This window comes from Giraffa tippelskirchi, chromosome 5 (assembly GCF_054371585.1).
Source record: "Giraffa tippelskirchi isolate mGirTip1 chromosome 5, T2T-mGirTip1v1.2.pri, whole genome shotgun sequence".
Lineage (NCBI taxonomy): Eukaryota > Metazoa > Chordata > Mammalia > Artiodactyla > Giraffidae > Giraffa > Giraffa tippelskirchi.
In genome coordinates, this window is record NC_137279.1 from 21,783,489 (window position 1) to 21,801,155 (window position 17,667).

The 17,667-nt window shown below is 40.9% G+C and overlaps 1 protein-coding gene across 3 annotated transcripts in view; it reads left to right on the forward strand.

The window, feature by feature from the left end:
- ASTN1 (astrotactin 1) overlaps positions 1-17,667 on the forward strand; it is a 345,878-nt gene that overhangs the window by 80,182 nt on the left and 248,029 nt on the right. The window lies entirely within an intron of this gene.

Genomic DNA, 17,667 nt, shown 5'->3' on the forward strand with positions numbered 1-17,667 from the left:
CTTCTCTGTGCCAGGCAGGCACTGTATTATTTGTTTCACTTTTATGATAAACCTTTGATATAGGTATCTTTATTACAGCTACTTTTAGGTGAGGAAATTGAGGATTAGATTTATTAAATGAGTTGTGTAGAGACATACGATTTATTAAATGAGTTGTGTAGAGACATACAGCTGATAGATGAGTTTGGGACTTAAACCAGGTTCAAACCCTAAAGACTGTGTTGGTGAGGGCTGCACTTGGTTAAGGCTGAACCTGTAGGGAGAAATTTCTCCATGAAATAAGGTGAAGGTATTGGGCAGTTGGGAAAAAAGCAATAATGGAAATTTTCTTTGAAAATACCACAACTTTTTCCTAGTGGTGGTGATGATTGGAGAAATGATAGTGATGAACAAAATGATGGCAGTTTTGTCAAGGCTGAGAAAGAATGAGGAAACCATTAAGATCTCTGTATGAGTTGTTCTGGGGCTTCCTAGTGGTTCAGCAGTGAAAGAATCTGCCTGCAAGGCAGGAGGCAGGAGTTCGATCCCTCAGTTAGGAAGATTTCCTGGAGAAGGAAATGGCAACCCAGTATTCTTGCCTGGGAAATCCCATGGACAGAAGAACCTGGCAGACTACAGACTATGGGGTCGCAAGAGTCAGACACGGCTTAGTGACTAAACCATCACCACTATGCTGCTGCTGCTGCTGCTAAGTCGCTTCAGTCGTGTCCGACTCTGTGCGACCCCATAGACGGCAGCCCACCAGGCTCCGCCGTCCCTGGGATTCTCCAGGCAAGAACATTGGAGTGGGTTGCCATTTCCTTCTCCAATGCATGAAAGTGAAAAGTGAAAGTGAAGTCACTCAGTCATGTCCGACTCTTCGCGACCCCATGGACTGCAGCCTACCAGGCTCCTCCGTCCATGGGAGTTTCCAGGCAAGAGTACTGGAGTGGGGTGCCATTGCCTTCTCACCACTATGAGTTGTTCTAAATTGGGTTTATTTCTAGAAGTTAGCTATATTAGACTTGAGATGGACAAGCAGTCTTGAGTTATCTGGGATTCATGCATCTGAATGACATCAAAGTTCTTTCTCAAAGCTGGTATTCAAAGAGAGTGTGTCATAGACTTGCAAAAATTCCTGCCATTTTCTTTTTAAGGGGTTGATTCACAAGAAGCAAAGAGAGTAAAAAAAAAAAAAATCACTCATTGAGTTTTGTTCTTATTTCTCAAGATTGTTTTGGCTATCAGGGTCCTCATTCTATATGAATTTTAGGATATTTTTCCTATTTCTGAAAAATTTGCCATTGGAGTTTTTAATAGGCATTAATTGGATTGAATCTTTAGATAACTTTAAATAATGTGGATATTTTAACAATAGTAAGTCTTTTAATCCATGCACAGGGGATGTGTTTCCATTTTGACTTCAAAACATAAAGCTGTGCTGATCAAAATAGTATGGTATTGGCATAATAGGAAACATATAGACCAATAGAACAGAATAAAGAGTGTAGACCCAAGTACATGTGGTTAAATGATCTTTAACAGTATTGCCAAGACTACACAATGGGGAAAGAAAAGTTTCTTTAATAAATGGCATTGGGAAACCTGAATATCTACCTGCTTAAGAATAAAGTTGGACCCTTATGTTACAGCATACACAAAAATCACCTCAAAATGGATTAAATGCTTAAGCATAAAACCTGAAACTATAAAACTTCTTGAAGAAAACAGAAAGGAAAATCTTCATAAGGTTGATGTTGGCAATCATTTCTTGGCTATGACATCAAAAACATAGACAGCAAAAGCAAAAATAGACAAGTGGGAATACATCAAACTGAAAAGCGGAATAAACGGAATAAAAAGGAAACCTGTGGAATGGGAAAATATTTGCAAACTGTGAGTATGATAGGTTAATGTCCAAACTATTAAGGAACTCCAACAATGCAATGATAAAACCAAATAACTTCATTTAAAAATGGGCTAAGGACTTGATGGCACTATTGGTAAAGAACCCTCCTGCCAATGTAGGAGACATAAGAGACGTGGGTTCGAACCCTGTGTTGGGCAGATCTCCTGGAGGGGGGCATGGCAACCCACTCCAGTATTGTTGCCTGGAGAATCCCATGGACAGAGGAGCCTGGCAGGCTACAGTCCATGGGGTCCCAGAAAGTTGGACATGACTAAAGCGACTTAGCACAGCATACAAGGACTTGAATAGATGTTTCTCCAAGACACACAAATGGTCAACAGGTTTATGAAAGATGCTCAACATAAGTAATCACCAGAGAAGTGCAGATCATGAGCTATCACTTCATACCTATTGAGATGGCTATCATAAAAAAAAAAATGTGTGTTGATAAGGCTGTGGAGAAATTTGAACCATCATAGACTGTTTGGAGGAATGTAAAATGGTTCAGCCACTATGGAAAAGGTTATGAAGATTCCTCAAAACATTAAAAGTAGACCTACTATATAAAACACAAGCTGGAATCAAGATTGCCAGGAGAAATATCAATAACCTCAGATATGCAGATGACACCATCCTTATGGCAGAAAGTGAAGAAGAACTAAAGAGCCTCTTGATGAAAGTGAAAGAGGAGAGTGAAAAAGTTGGCTTAAAGCTCAACGTTCAGAAAACTAAGATCATGGCATCTGGTCCCATCACTTCATGGGAAATAGATGGGGAAACAGTGGAAACAGTGTCAGACTTTATTTTTGGGGGCTCCAAAATCACTGCTGATGGTGATTGCAGCCATGAAATTAAAAGACGCTTACTCCTTGGAAGGAAGGTTATGGCCAACCTAGACAGCATATTTAAAAGCAGAGACATTACTTTGCCAACAAAAGTCCGTCTAGTCAAGGCTATGGTTTTTCCAGTGGTCATGTATGGATGTGAGAGTTGGATGGTGAAGAAAGCTGAGCGCCGCAGAATTGATGCTTTTGAACTGTGGTGTTGGAGAAGACTCTTGAGAGTCCCTTGGACTGCAAGGAGATCCAATCCATCCATCCTAAAGGAGATCAATCCTGGGTGTTCATTGGAAGGACTGATGTTGAAGCTGAAATTCCAATACTTTGGCCACCTCATGCGAAGAGTTGACTCATTGGAAAAGACCCTGATGCTGGGTAGGATTGGGGGCAGGAAGAGAAGGGGACGACAGAGGATGGGATGGCTGGATGGCATCACTGACTCGATGGACATGGGTTTGAGTAGACTCTGGGAGTTGGTGATGGACAGAGAGGCCTGGCGTGCTGCAATTGATGGGGCTGGAAAGAGACACGACTGAGCGACTAAACTGAACTGAACTATATAAAATAATCTAGCAATCCCACTTCTGGCTACTTATTCAAAAGAACTAAAGACAGGATCTCACAGAGAGATTTGCATTTCCATGTTCATTGCCCATTATTAATAATATCCAAGATATGGGACAATCAATTTTTGTTATGAATAAATGAAAGTAAGCATCACAGAAGGACAAATAGTACATAATTCCAGTTACATTAGGTATTCAAAGTAGTAAAACGCATAGATACAGAAAGTAGAATGGTGGATACTGGAGACCAGAGGGAGGAAGACATGGGAAGTTGGTTTTCCATGGGTATAGAGTTTCAGGAATCCAAGATGGAAAAGTTTTAGAGCTCTGTTATATAACAGAGCTGTGTATATAGTTAACAACACTGTACTGTACACTCAAAAACTTGTTAAAAAGATAGATGTCTCCTTAAAAAACTGGGAATAGAACTGCCATATGACCCAGCAATCCCACTGCTGGGCATACACACCGAGGAAACCAGAATTGAAAGAGACGCATGTACCCCAATGTTCATCGCAGCACTGTTTACAATAGCCAGGACATGGAAGCAACCTAGATGTCCATCAGCAGACGAATGGATAAGGAAGCTGTGGTACATATACACAATGGAATATTACTCAGCCATTAAAAAAATACATTTGAATCGGTTCTATTGAGATGGATGAAACTGGAGCCCATTATACAGAGTGAAGTAAGCCAGAAAGAAAAACACCAATACAGTATACTAATGCATATATATGGAATTTGAAAGATGGTAACGATAACCCTGTATGCGAGACAGAATAAGAGACACAGATGCATAGAACAGTCTTATGGACTCTGAGGGAGAAGGTGAGGGTGGGACGTTCTGGGACAATAGCTTTGAAACATGTATATTATCCTATGTGAAACAGAACACCATTCCATGTTCAATGCATGAGACAAATGCTCAGGGCTGGGGCAATGGGATGACCCAGAGGGATGGGATGGGGAGGGAGGTGGGAGGGGGGTTCAGGATGGGGAACACATGTAAACCCATGGCTGATTCATGTCAATGTATGGCAAAAACCACTACAATATTGTAAAGTAATTAGCCCCCAACTAAAATAAATAAATTTATTAAGAAAAAAAAAAAGATGGATGTCACACAAAGTGTTTTTTGCCCCCCCCCAAAGCAAACATTGAGAATGAAAATACATGTTGAGAATGTGAGAAAGATGAAAAGGTAGTGGGCTTGAGATTATGGGCATTTGAATTGACAAAGTCCAAGGCAAGGATTTAGAGAAAGAGAGGCAATTGGATTTTACTCAGGAGACCGTCATGTGCTCAGGCAGCCACTCTTTGTTTGAAACCACCCAATGTGCATTTATAATGCATTATATTCTTTTGAGAGGTAGGATGTACAGTTTGGTGTCAGACCGACCTGGGTTAGAGACTTGGTGCCTCTGATTATGAACTGATAATTTTCCTAACTTCTCTCAGCCTTGCTGTTCTCATCTTTGCAACAGAAGAAAATATCTATTTCAATTGAGAAGATTAAATGAGGTAATTTGTATAGCGATCTCAAATGAAAATTTTGAAGATTTCTTTTTTAGTAAGGAGGCAGCATAAGTACATAAGGCTGTAATGACAGAATTATGGAAGTTGCCTGAAAGTTCATGAGATTTCAGGCAAGGATATTTCTATAAGTCAGGCTCTTTTGGGAGCTGATGTCAGTATCAGTATTTGTATGCAGATCTGCATGCAAAACATAAACCCCCAAATGTAAACCTTCAATTAAACTTGGAGACCTAACAGTCCTATATATAGATACACAGCGGAAAAGTCCACTGTCACATACAATTAAGGAAAAAATTGACCTTTAAAATTAAAACTTAGTTGTTTGTCTATGGGGAAAATTTGAAATGTCTCCTTTTCTTTGTTGGTACTTCTTCTTTTTTGTTTTTGACAAAATCTACCCACTACCCAATCTTTCAGTCATTTAGATCCCATTCAGAAATGGGGAGAGCTCTGACAGAGCCAATATTGAGGGTCGTTATTTGCTTATTTTTCACTGTTGCTTCCTGGGCTTGCCCTTCCAAAAGGGGCAAATGTGACATCTCAGAGTATCGGCTTACCAGATGGGTTCTTAAATATCAAAATGATGTGAGTGTGGTTGTCACAGGATTTTGCACTTCTTCTAAGTTGGTAATAATGGTTTTAAAGAAATAGGTAAGAAAGAATTTCCTGCTTAAATCAGCCAGTGATGTCCTGCCTGTGCTAGGAATGGTCTAAGTCATTGTTCTTTTGGTAACTCTAAGTTGATAGATGTCACATAGGGTATTCTGACACTGAGCATTAAAATAAATGTCCTTTAGACTTCAGCAAAATATTTGGCAAGGTCTTCCACACAAGCTTCCCAGACTTGATGGAAGGAGAAAGCAGAATGCTGGCCCAAGAAGTAGATTCATATGTGGTTGAAATTTGATAGTGGATTCTAATCATATTTTTATTCAATCATTTTTTCACTGTCAAAGGATATTTATTCTGAGCTTTACCATATGTCAGATAATTCTCTAAATACTGAAGATGTACTCTTCACCAAAGTAGACAAAGCTCCTACTTCGTCTTCATGGAGCTTATATTTTAATACCACAAGGTTCTTTCCTCTCTGTTTGTCCTACAAAGCCACAGTAATAAAGACAGCACACTACTGGCATAAGGATAGACATATAAAAATGAAACGTAATTAAGAGGACAGAGATAAACCCTTATATTTATAGACAATTTTTTGATAAGGGTGCCTGGACAGTCCAATGGAGGGGGGCGGAAATAGTGCTAGTACAACTGTTAAACTGCATATCCCATGCAAAAGAGTGATTTGAACCCTTATCTCACACCATGTGCAAAAAATAAAGTGGATTTAATATATAAATGTAAGAGCTAAAACTACAAAACCTTTAGAAGAAAACACAGGTGTAAGTCTTTGTGATTTTGGATTAGGCAATGCATCTTAACTATGGCACTGAAACCACAAGCAACAAAGGAAAAAAATCAGATAAATTGGACTTCAAAATTCAAAACTCCTGTGTTTCAAAGAATAGCATTAGGAAATTGAAAATACAACCCACAGGGTAAGAGTAAATATTTGCAAATCATGTATCTGATCAAGTATCCAAAATACTTTTAAAAATCATGTATCCAAAAAAGATATAAAGGACTATAGCTCAACAATAAAAAGACTAGTAATCCAACTAAAAATTGGGCTAAGATTTGAATAGACATCCTCCAAAGAAAATGTACAAATGATCAATAAACCCATAAAAAGATGCTCAACAGCATTCGTCTTTAGGGAGCTACAAATAAAAACTATAAAGAAATACCGCTTCATAGCCACTAGGATAGCTAAAATCAAACACAGTAATAAGTGTTGACAGGATGTGGAGAAATCAGAACCTTCATACACTGCTGATGGGAATGTAAAATTGTTTAGCTGATACAGGAAATGATTTGGCATTTTTTCAAAATTCTTAGAGTTACCATATGACCCAGCCGTTCCACTTTTAGGTATATACCCAAGAGATTTGAAAACATGTATCAGTGAGAAAATTTGCACATAAATGTTCATAGAAGCCTTATTTATAACATGCAAAAATGCCAACAATCCAAGTGTACATTAATTGAAGAGTGAATAAACAAAATGTGCTATATCCATACAATATACTAGTATTTGATCATATAAATGAAGTATTGATAAGTGCTACAACATGGATGCATCTTGAAAAACATTATGATAAGTGAAGGAAATCAGACACAAAAGACCATGTATGATTGCATTTATATGGGATACCCATAATAGGTAACTCCATAGAGACTCCATAGAAAGTAAATTGGTGGTTGCCAGAGGATGGAGGGATTAGGGATGGGGACTGCTAATGGGAATAAAGTTTCTTTTTGGCATGATGAAAACTTTCTGGAATTAGATAGTAGTGCTGGTAGGAGAAGGCAATGGCACCCCACTCCAGTACTCTTGCCTGGAAAATCCCATGGACGGAGGAGCCTGGTAGGCTACAGTCCATGGGGTCGCTAAGAGTCGGACACGACTGAGCGACTTCACTTTGACTTTTCTCTTTCATGCATTGGAGAAGGAAATGGCAACCCACTCCAGAGTTCTTGCCTGGAGAATCCCAGGGACGGGGGAGCCTGGTGGGCTGCCGTCTATGGGATCGCACAGAGTCGAACACGACTGAAGCGACTTAGCAGCAGCAGCAGCAGCTGGTTGTATAACTTTGCAAATATATTAAAAATCACTGATGGTACAATATACAAGGGTAGATTTTATGGTATGTGAATTATATCTCAATAAAAATGCATGCTTATCATAATTACAGGTTGCTTGAAACTAGCAAGGGGAATATTTGCATTGGATGGCAAAAATGGCAAAGTCAGTACTCAAAAGAATCTTGATGATTGGAAAGATGGGATGAATCTGACAAGGTAAAATTTTGTAGGAATAAACATAGAGTCTTAAAACTGCATTCAAGAAAAACAACTAATAACAGCCCTATAAAAATAATTCCAGGCTTTACTTCACAGAGAGCTTGATGTGAGTCAACAGAATGTCACATCCTAAAAGGTTAATGTAATGTTTGCAGCATTAATAGAAGTATAGTTACTCCATTGAGAGATTAACATCATTTCTTTTGAGCTGGTCAAATGACACCCAGACTTTTGAGGTCAGTTCTGGTTGCTGTGATTCAGGAAATATCTAGTTAGTGGGTGACTCTAGGCCAAATACATATTACAGTTGGCTTTCACAAAGCCTGTTTCTCATTGAAGGCATTTTGGTAAGATGGGCCTCTTCTTTCACTACCAGCCCTATGACTCCTTCATTACTATAAGCAGGGCCACACTCATACATTTATGTTACCCACCTGCTCCTTTTTAACATTTGAGTTTAGTCTTCTTTCCATCCACTCTTGAAAACAAAGACAGGTAAAAAGAATAGTAAAGGAGTCCCAAAAGATGTTGAAAGGGTGAGGAACAATTGAATGAACTAGTTCCGTTTTATCAGAAAAAGATCTGGAAACCCGTGGAGCAGACTTCAAATATTTGAAGGTCTTTCATGTAGATGTAGGAAAAGACTAATGAATACAAGGGATTGATGGATGGAGGCTTCAGAGAAGGCAATGTTTTGACTCAAAGTAGAGAGCATTTCAACTGAGCTCCCCGTGGATGGGTGGTCTTTATTCAGAGGTATAGTGTTGCTTGAGCTTTGTTGGCACAAGCCAGATGACCGTTTAAATGGAATTTATGATCAGATGGATGTAAGACCTAGATGACTTTTATAATCTTTTACAGTTTTAAGATTTCATCATGATATTAATTATCTCTCAAGCTGCCCTCCTGGTTTATGTATTAGACACACTACCAAGAGACTGCAAACATGAGACTGCCTCAGGAATCTTTGTCCTTTAGGAAGCTCACAGTCTAAAAGAATACCAACACCATGGAGTTCTTCTGAGGATTAACAATTTAATGTTAGTAAAGGAAGGTCTGTGTCTAGCACATAGCATAAACTCAGCTAAATGTTAGTGATGTTTTGAAAAAGGGAAGACAGAGAAACTAAATATAGTAAATGTGTAGATATATGCATATATATAGTAGATGTGTGTGTGGATATAGACATATATATATAGTAGATGAACAAGGTGCTATTATGTAGGTTACTGATTGTAGGGAATGTCCTCCATCTAGGACATTATCATATGGTGATGGTTGGCGCTTATAGTAAAAATGCATTGCAGAGATTATCAGTTTAACTGTGTACAGGTCATGACTTTCTAAATTGATGGGACCTTTGTCATGTGTTGTGTTGAGTGTTGTTGATTGGATTGCATTGATGCTAGTGCTGGTGATTGAGTGGTATGTTTCACAGGTGTATACATTTATGCTCATGTGAGCAGAGGGAAACGAATACGTGGGCAACTAGTGCTTTTGGTGGTAGAAGTGGAGAGGATGCCCTATTTTTATTAAAGGAAATCAGAGCTTTGTTCAGCTACTGACTGTTTACACCCTGGGAAAAGTGACTTGTTTTCAGTGACTTCTAGTTTCTATTTCAGTGTCTGACTTCAAGCCCTTTTCTAAGGGTCAGTTTTGATGGGATTTGTCAGATTGAGGAACAACGTCAGCTAGAGCTGGGGAGAGTGTGACGTGCAAGTGGAGAGCAGGGCTTGAACGGGAGCAGTTCAGGGAAGAGGCCATAGGGTGAGTGAGAATCAATCTAACTCATTCTTCGTGAGTCTCTGTGTGAGTTATGAGTGTGTGTGAGAGAGGGCGGTGTGGTAGGTATGTGTATCCCGGGGGCATCAGATAAGGGTTCTAGCGTTGTGCACTCGGGAAACTGGGAAGAGCTTGTACTTGTTGATCTTATTGGCCTCAAATGTTTTCAGGGTGCAGTGTCCCTGTGCTGCCTCGTTCTGCGTCTCTCTTTCCTTCCCATCATAGCTATGGAACAAAGATGAATACATTAACTGATACAAATGGCTTTAACCGCCCTCCATAGCAGCCTTTGTTATTGGAAGGGTCGAGTCTGGTCCCATTCAGAAACGGTTCAGAAACTCATGGGGCCATCAGGAACCACCTGGTGGCGTGAGCTCCCCACTGAGCAGGAAGACTCTTGGCATCAGACAGAGTGCAGTGATCTGGGAGCCTCCATGCCTCCACAGTGATGAGAGTAGGCAAGGGCTCCTGGGCCACCTTCACTGCTCAGAAGGACTGGCTGTGTTGGCTACATAAACCAAGAAAAACCAACATCCTCTCTTTCTTGCTCGCTGCCCATGGATCTGATGCCCATTGTCCCTCCCATAAAGGAGAAGGGAGTGTGGTTGGGGAAGAGAGACAAGAGACACGCAATAATTTTTTGGCTAGTTCTGACTCTAGGCCAGGCAGGGCAGCTCATATCCAATGAGTATTACTGTTTTCTAAACCTTAATGGAAGAATTGTGATGTTTTGACTACTGTTTTTTTGAAAAAGGAAGGAAGAGAAGGGAAAAGGCAAGAGGGAAGAAAAACTCCATATGTGCTTGTATATATTTACAAGTTTAGAGGAGGGTGTACAAAAATGTATTTTGAGTTTTACTATTAGTTACTCTCCAGTAGTGGAATTGCAAGATAGAGGCGTAGAAGTTTTGCTTAAAACTTCTCAGTTGTTTATTTCTTAGACTGAGCATGCTACATTTTAAAAGAGAAATGTTTAAAATAATTTTAAAAAATAACTACTATCAACAGTGTCTTCCTGGATGGGTCAAGGTAAAGAATCTGCCTGCCAGTACAGGAGACAGCAGGTTCAATCCCTGGGTCAGGAAGATCCTCCGGAGAAGGAAATGGCAACCCACTGCAGTCTTCTTGCCTGGGAAAGCCCATGAACAGAGGAGCCTGGCCGGCTACAGTGCATGGGGTCACAAAGATTTGAATACAACTTAGTGACTAAACAACAACAGCAATATCAACAGAATTTTTTTAAAAAGATGAATGTATCACCTTTTGGTTTACTGTTAACTCCAAAATACATGTATTTTTCCCCTGTGAATGTCCTGCCTGCCTCCTTGATTTTTTGATGGTGACACTAGCCACGTTCAGTGAAGTATCTCTTCAGGCTCATGGTGGTGGCACAGCTATGCCAGCTTATCTATGTCCTTGGCTTATGGACCTGATTCCCAAGCTCAAGAAAACTACCTGTGTTTCATCCTTGTGAGATAGGGAGTACCAGAAAGCTTGGCTGGGCACCTAGAAGTAAATATTATTCAACTCTGGCAATGGAACTTTGTCTTGGCTTCTCAGCGGTGGCAGAAGCAGCAAGCAGGCCGGCATCTCTGTGGGTAGCAGCAGGAAGCCTTCCATTCTCTTTAGGTGCTTGAGTAGATTTCCAGTTCAATTCTGTCACATCTGAGGGGCTCAGATGTATTTTCAAAATCCAAGCCTTTAGGCTTGTACTAAACTGAAACTCTGAGGCACATGAGGTTGGTTCCTCATCACTAGGACTGGAGTTGAAGATTGAAAAAGATTAGGTGCTAATAATACCTTACAGGTATATAACTTCTTTAATCTAAAACTCTTTGCCAACAGCTCAGCAATCCCCAGGACCCAAAGCCCCATGCAGCCAGTGTTGATATGCAGCCATGCCCAAACGAAGCCACCTCCAGGGTCAGCAGGCCACCCTCAGAGAGACCTTAACTTCCAACTTCACTCGAAGAGGTGAAAATGAAGACCGCATCTCCCAGCAACAGCAGGGACAGTTTTTTGAAGCAAAATGTAATTACCAGAGTAGGAACTGGCCTTGCAGGTGGAGATTAACACTCCCTAGCTTCCACCAGCACCTTGGATCTCTGAACAGCTTTGGCAAAATTTGGAGTCTTATGCTTCCATCCGAAAGCTGACTCTGTGTGAAACACAGTTGAGGGCTGCAGACCACAGGGACATTGATTCATTGCAACAAGGGGAAAGGATTTACCAGTATTTCTTGTAAGCCTAGGCAGCTTGAGGGTGGAGGTGGGGATCAGAGGAGATTCACAGAGTCTGAAGGTGGAAAAGGAGGCTATGGTCACCTCCAAATAATAAATGATGTCTAGGCTCTTGCTGAAGCGGCAGAATTCCGCATATGGCTTGCTGAGTGCACTGCTGAGGATGGCTGACTCCTCGTGGTCAGCATCACAGGTCCTATTTCTAATCTTGGTATCTCAAGAACATCACTGAAAGGTGCTTTTCTCTTCTGGGCAGGTCTCTCATGCAACCAGCTCAGGGGTATGAAAATTGGCAATTTTTGTTTTGCCCTGGTCTGGAACCCTGATGACTTCCTGCAAGTCACTGCCCCTCCTGGTGCCTGATTCTTCACTTGTGGCACAGAGAGGTTGTACTAAATCAGGATCCTGACAAATGGTGTCTCACCGAGTCCTGGGAGTTCACTAACAGGCTCCAGCTGTTCTAAGGAGAGTGGGGAGATGGCAGAGATGGGACGCTGGGCCCATTATCCCTGCTGGGATGAGAACCGCTCTGCTTTTATCTTTGTTGACATAGTAAGCATCTCAATAAAGGTTTCTTTTGAAGAAAGAGTTTTGCTGTTGAAAAAATTTTGAGAATAGTTGCTATTTTGTAGTTCTCTCCAGCTATAATAGCCTGCACCCATGCAAATAGCTTTGGCAGTTTTACAAACAAAACACCCAGTGTATTCACATTTGTTGCCAGAGAAGACACCTAACAATCTGTGGTGTCAAAATAAAAGCTATTATTTTCTTTTCATTAAAAACTATTTATCAATCATAGTAAAATTAGAGGAAACACACAAAACATAATAAAGAAGAAATTTAGAATCTCCCATAACCTCACTCTCGAGAGATGAACTATAAACATTAGTTACATGTTTTGCCAACTTCCTGTTCATACAAAATTGCTTTTTAAAACCCGAGATCATCTTTTACACAATTTTTAAAAGTCTGAAAACATTGTGTGCCAAATCACTTACAATGTAAGGTTAAATGTTCATTGAAACGTATGATGGTTAGTTGTAATTTACTGTCACATCCTAGTTCATATGTCCATGCCATCATTTATCCATCCTTTTTCTACTGCTGAGCATCTAGATGGATTCCAGCATCTGCAAGTTAAATTCTAAGAGGAACATGTTTGCAGTAATTCTTTTCCACTATATATGTATTTCAGGTTATGGCTGTTTCCCATCTTGAAATATGTATTTATGTTTAAAACGAGTTGACATGAAAAGAAGGCTAAAGGTGGAGAAAGGGGTTGGTTGAATGATCCAGGGTACAGTAGAGAAGATACCACTAGAAAGACAAGAAGTAGGCAAGAAAAACACTAGGAGAAGACGTGTGGAGGAAGAGGAGGATTTCTCTGCCCTTATGGAAGACCAGAACATCTGACAACCTCAATAATACAGAAAAGTCTTTGGGTCAGATCATAATTATTGAGTGAAAACATATTCCATTTCTGAGGAACACAAAGTTAGCCATGGAGAACCCCCCTGAGCAGTATCTTGAGGACTTTGAATAAGAACCACCTGGAGAGTGAAGCAACCTTGTTGCTGATTTTGACATTGCCACGAACTTGGGTTAAACTCTGTTATTTTATCATTTAGTGAAGGAGTTCCAGTAGATCAGAACATTTCCTGAGAAAGACGCCAGCCCACCTAAAAGCCACTGAGAGAGTAAAGGGTGCCTACAAGATATTTGCAGTGTTTGTTAAGAACCTGATAGAAACTTTGCCCTTGCTATTGAAGAAAAAGATAAAGAGAAAAGCAGGGAAACTCACATATTCCATTCCTCTCTGCCAACCATTCTGTGAACCAGACTTTTTATCTCTACCACCTCTCACAAAAATCCTTGGAGGCAGGGGTTTTGCAGGTGCCCTTTACTGCCTTAACTGCATTTTACAGGCAAGGAATCCAAGGCTTATATCAGTTAAGTAGCCTGTCCAAGGTCATAGGGCTAGTGAGTGACAAAGTGGGATTCAAATTCATACTGCCCGTTTTCAAAACCTGTGATCTTGTCACTGGGCCACATGACCCCACGTATCTATGTCTTTGAATAAAAAGAGAAAAAGAATAAATTAATTCCCCAATAAATATGTTTGGTAAACAGGAATATAAATATGATCCAAGGTTTCAAGTCAAATTTTCTTTTTAAAAGTGAAGAAAGAGAGCTTTAGAAACACAGGACTATCTCATCTCTAAGCTCTCCTCCAACATATACAACCAGATGCTTTTCTTTCATATCTTTTAGGTGTCAAGGAGCATGAGAAATCCTTTAGTCACATCACCATGTTTTATAGATAAGACACTAGACTCCAGAAAAAGGTCATTGATTTATTCAGTATCATTTGGATGATTAAAAGCAGAACTGAATTAAGAATCAATGTTTTCTGTGATCAAAGAAGGCAAGTATAAGTAACACCAAACACAGTGCCTGGCATGGATTAGTACCAGTCATTCAATAAAGTTCATCCCTTATGTTTCCCCTCTGTTGTCCCCTCCCTTTCTTGTGTTTATTATTCATTCAGCCATCACTTGCTATGCCCAGGCCATGAATTCAAGTGGTTCTTGGCCCAGTTAGAAGACTCTCATGCCAGTGCTTTTTCGCTCACACCCTATATCTTTGGGGAAGAAACTGGGTGTTAATGGGTTAAGAAGTACAAGCAAGAATGAGTAGAGTAAATGAATTCATAGGCTCAATTTTTGAAAGACTGAGCAGTTAATGAAAGGGGAAAAATCAGAAAAGTCAGAGTTAAGATCAGAAGGTGTTTTTTTTTTTTTTTGCAGAGACAGAGGTGAGAAGGACTTTTAGCATTGTTGTAGACCAAGGGGGAAGAAATGCTGGAAAGATAGATTGAAAGTAAAAGAGTCAGGAGAGTGGAGCAGAATCTTTAGAGGTAGCAAGTAAGGGAGAAGTTACGGGCCCAGGGAGAGGGGCTGAACTTTGAGAAGAGAAAGAATAAAGAATCCCTTTAGGCTGGAAGGGATATGAAAAGCAAAGCAAAGGTAGGAAAAGTCTTGAAGGGCAGGGAAGTTAACTAAGCTCTCTTCTCCTGAAGATGGATTGGAACGGGGATAACAGGTTTGAGTTATGAAAACAGGACTTGAGCTCAGATGTACCCTCTCTGGAAATTTTTATCTGGGGGGGGGGGGACATGTTTTCTGGCACCTCTGTGATTGGGAAGATACAGAAAATATGTAAGAGCTTTGCATAGCAGCCTCTGCCTTTAGTGGGAGATGTGAAGGCCATGGGGTTGTGGTAGGGCTTAATTAGCTGGTTCTCTCGTCCTTGGTCCACGTGGTCCACTTGCCTTTCTTTCCTCCTGAGTGGAAACTGTGACCCCTGCAACTATTCGTTCCCTGCTGGTTTCAGAAGGATAACTGGGAGTCCTTCACTCCCCCACGTGACTGGGTCAGAGGCATATGGCGCTTCAGAGGTAGTGGTCACGTCTCTGAAAGTATTATTAGGAGGCTCCAATCTAACTGCTTCCCATCTCTGCAGAAGACAGAGCTGAAAGGAGCAGGTTTAAATGACAGCAACAGGGGGATTTTCTCAGACAAAAGAAGAAAAATATCTTAGTAAGTTAAGCTAAGTATGCTGTGGAGAGGATTTGGAGGATGTAGAACTTAGCCCTAGGAACCTCCAGGGCCTCGTTTGTCTGGGTACCTGGGATGCAGAAGAGCATCCCGCAAGGGTTTTCTCCAGGTGGAGTTAAGACTCCCTTACAGTTATATGTTTCATTTATAACCTTGATAGCCTGACCCCAGGTGGTGATTGCTGAGAGTGGTCCACTTTAAGGAGACTGTATTCACAACTGAGGATTTGGGGAAGAGTAACACACACACACACACACACACATACAACAAGGGAGAAAGAACTTGTCTGTTGCTTTCCTGATGTATAAATGACTGTCTCAAGAGGAAAGTATTCTATTCCAGGGGTTAGAAACCTAATGCCTCATCACAGTTTTGTACAGGGGAAGCCCAGTGGTTGCATTTTCATTCATTTCTGACTACACTTATAATTCTTAATTTCTGATAACTAAAAACAATGTTTTTATCTTTAACTTTGAAGTGAAACATTTTTCTCAATGGTACTTGACCTAATTTGGTGTGGAGAAAAGAGTGATGCTTCTGGACCTAGAGATTTCCTACAGCAATTTTAGAAAATCTGGAGGGTCGCCATCTCCTGACACTGAGTGGTTCCAGAAAGAAGACGATAGATTATTACTAGCGTTGAATTTGAGTGTGATCAGCAATATATTTTATGCTCTGCCCAGACAGCAAAAAATACACGGCTCTGGACTCACTAATAATAAAGAAAATATACTGATCCATGGCCAGTTGTTGTCATCAGGTCACTAAACCTATTTCTCCAAGTATAAAATGAGACTGTCTTGCCTCTCAGTACAGATGTAATAAAATCTAGTAATGCAACCATGAAAATAAGCACTGGCCCATAACCCCAGGGCTTAAGAAGTCAAGGCTAATGAGAAACGGGCAGTATACAAAAATTAAATTGAATTTCTGCCTCTTTATCTTCAGTTTAATAGGAATTTGGGTGTATTTTTCCATAGAGAACATCCTCATGTGCTTTAAGCAGGTGGGATGTGGAAAAATAGGAAATACGATGCATTGATAAGAAGAAGAGGGGGTAAAATTATAAAAGGGGGTATGGACAATGAATATGTAATAGTCCTAATAATTCAAATCCTGCTAGTACCAATACCTTTGGCCAGACTGTAGTGGCCGAACTGCCTCCAGTGTCAGGAGAGAGAGTAGTGAAGGGAAGCCAGGAGTATTTAACATAAGGCGCTGGTGTATTCTGCTGGTTTGTATCAAGAACACCTGCCCTGAACAGCTGATGAGTGGGAGGGAAATACACGCTATTGTGGCTCCTTTGAAGGGACGAGAAGGGTCACGTCCTGCCACCGACACTGGCCCTTGTTTCCACTTGCCTTTTCTTCTGCTCCAAAGTCTCCCAGCTGTACTCTTTGTATGTGTGTCCTTATGACAAAAAGATCAAGGGGCCACTTCAGAGGAGCTTAAACTTCAAACAGCCTTTTTCCAAAAATAACAAAGGAGGAAGAAAGAGCCGTCTGTGAGCGAAAGCCTGAGCCAAATAAAAAGGCATGGAATGAGACGGTGTAGAGGTGAAAGTCACCCAAGAGAGCCCGGAAGCCCACCCCTCTCACGTAACAGGAGAGGAAATTGAGGCCCAGTGAGGCCGTTCCCTTAGAGGACGGTGTTGTCCCTGTTCTCATCATTGCCCCGACCCTTACACAGCGCACACTCGCAGCTGAGTCCATCCATTCCCGTGGCTTCACTTGACCATCACTTGTACATGACCCCAGAGGATCTATTTCCATGCACCTGTCTATGGGGCATTCCTACCTGGAGGTCCAACGTGTAATTCAAACTCAGCATGTCTGAACCGTCACTCCCTGGCAAACCTGCTCCCCATTCCTTGTTTCCTCTCTGGGTGAATGGTGTAAACCTCACACTGGCCTCTCAGGGTTATCCTTCCCTTCATCCCCACATCCAAGCAGTGATCCAGTCTGTTAATTCCTCCTGTTCCATTAGTCTCCTGTCTTTTCCTGCTTCTTTCCATCAGGCAAACTCTTAACCCCTCTTAGCTTGAAGACTCTGTAGTGGTTGATTTTCCTGACTTTGATCTCAGCCTATCTGGTTTTTACATTCCGAAAGCACCTTTCTAAAAGCCCGAATCAGGTCTTGTCTTTCCATTCCCTTCTGCCTGGAGGATAAAGTTCAAACTCTTAAGCACGTCACACAGTGTAATCTGTAATGTGATCTCCAGTGAACTCATCAGCATAGGATAGCCTGCTAAGTGCCATCTTGATGTTCTAGGAGGTT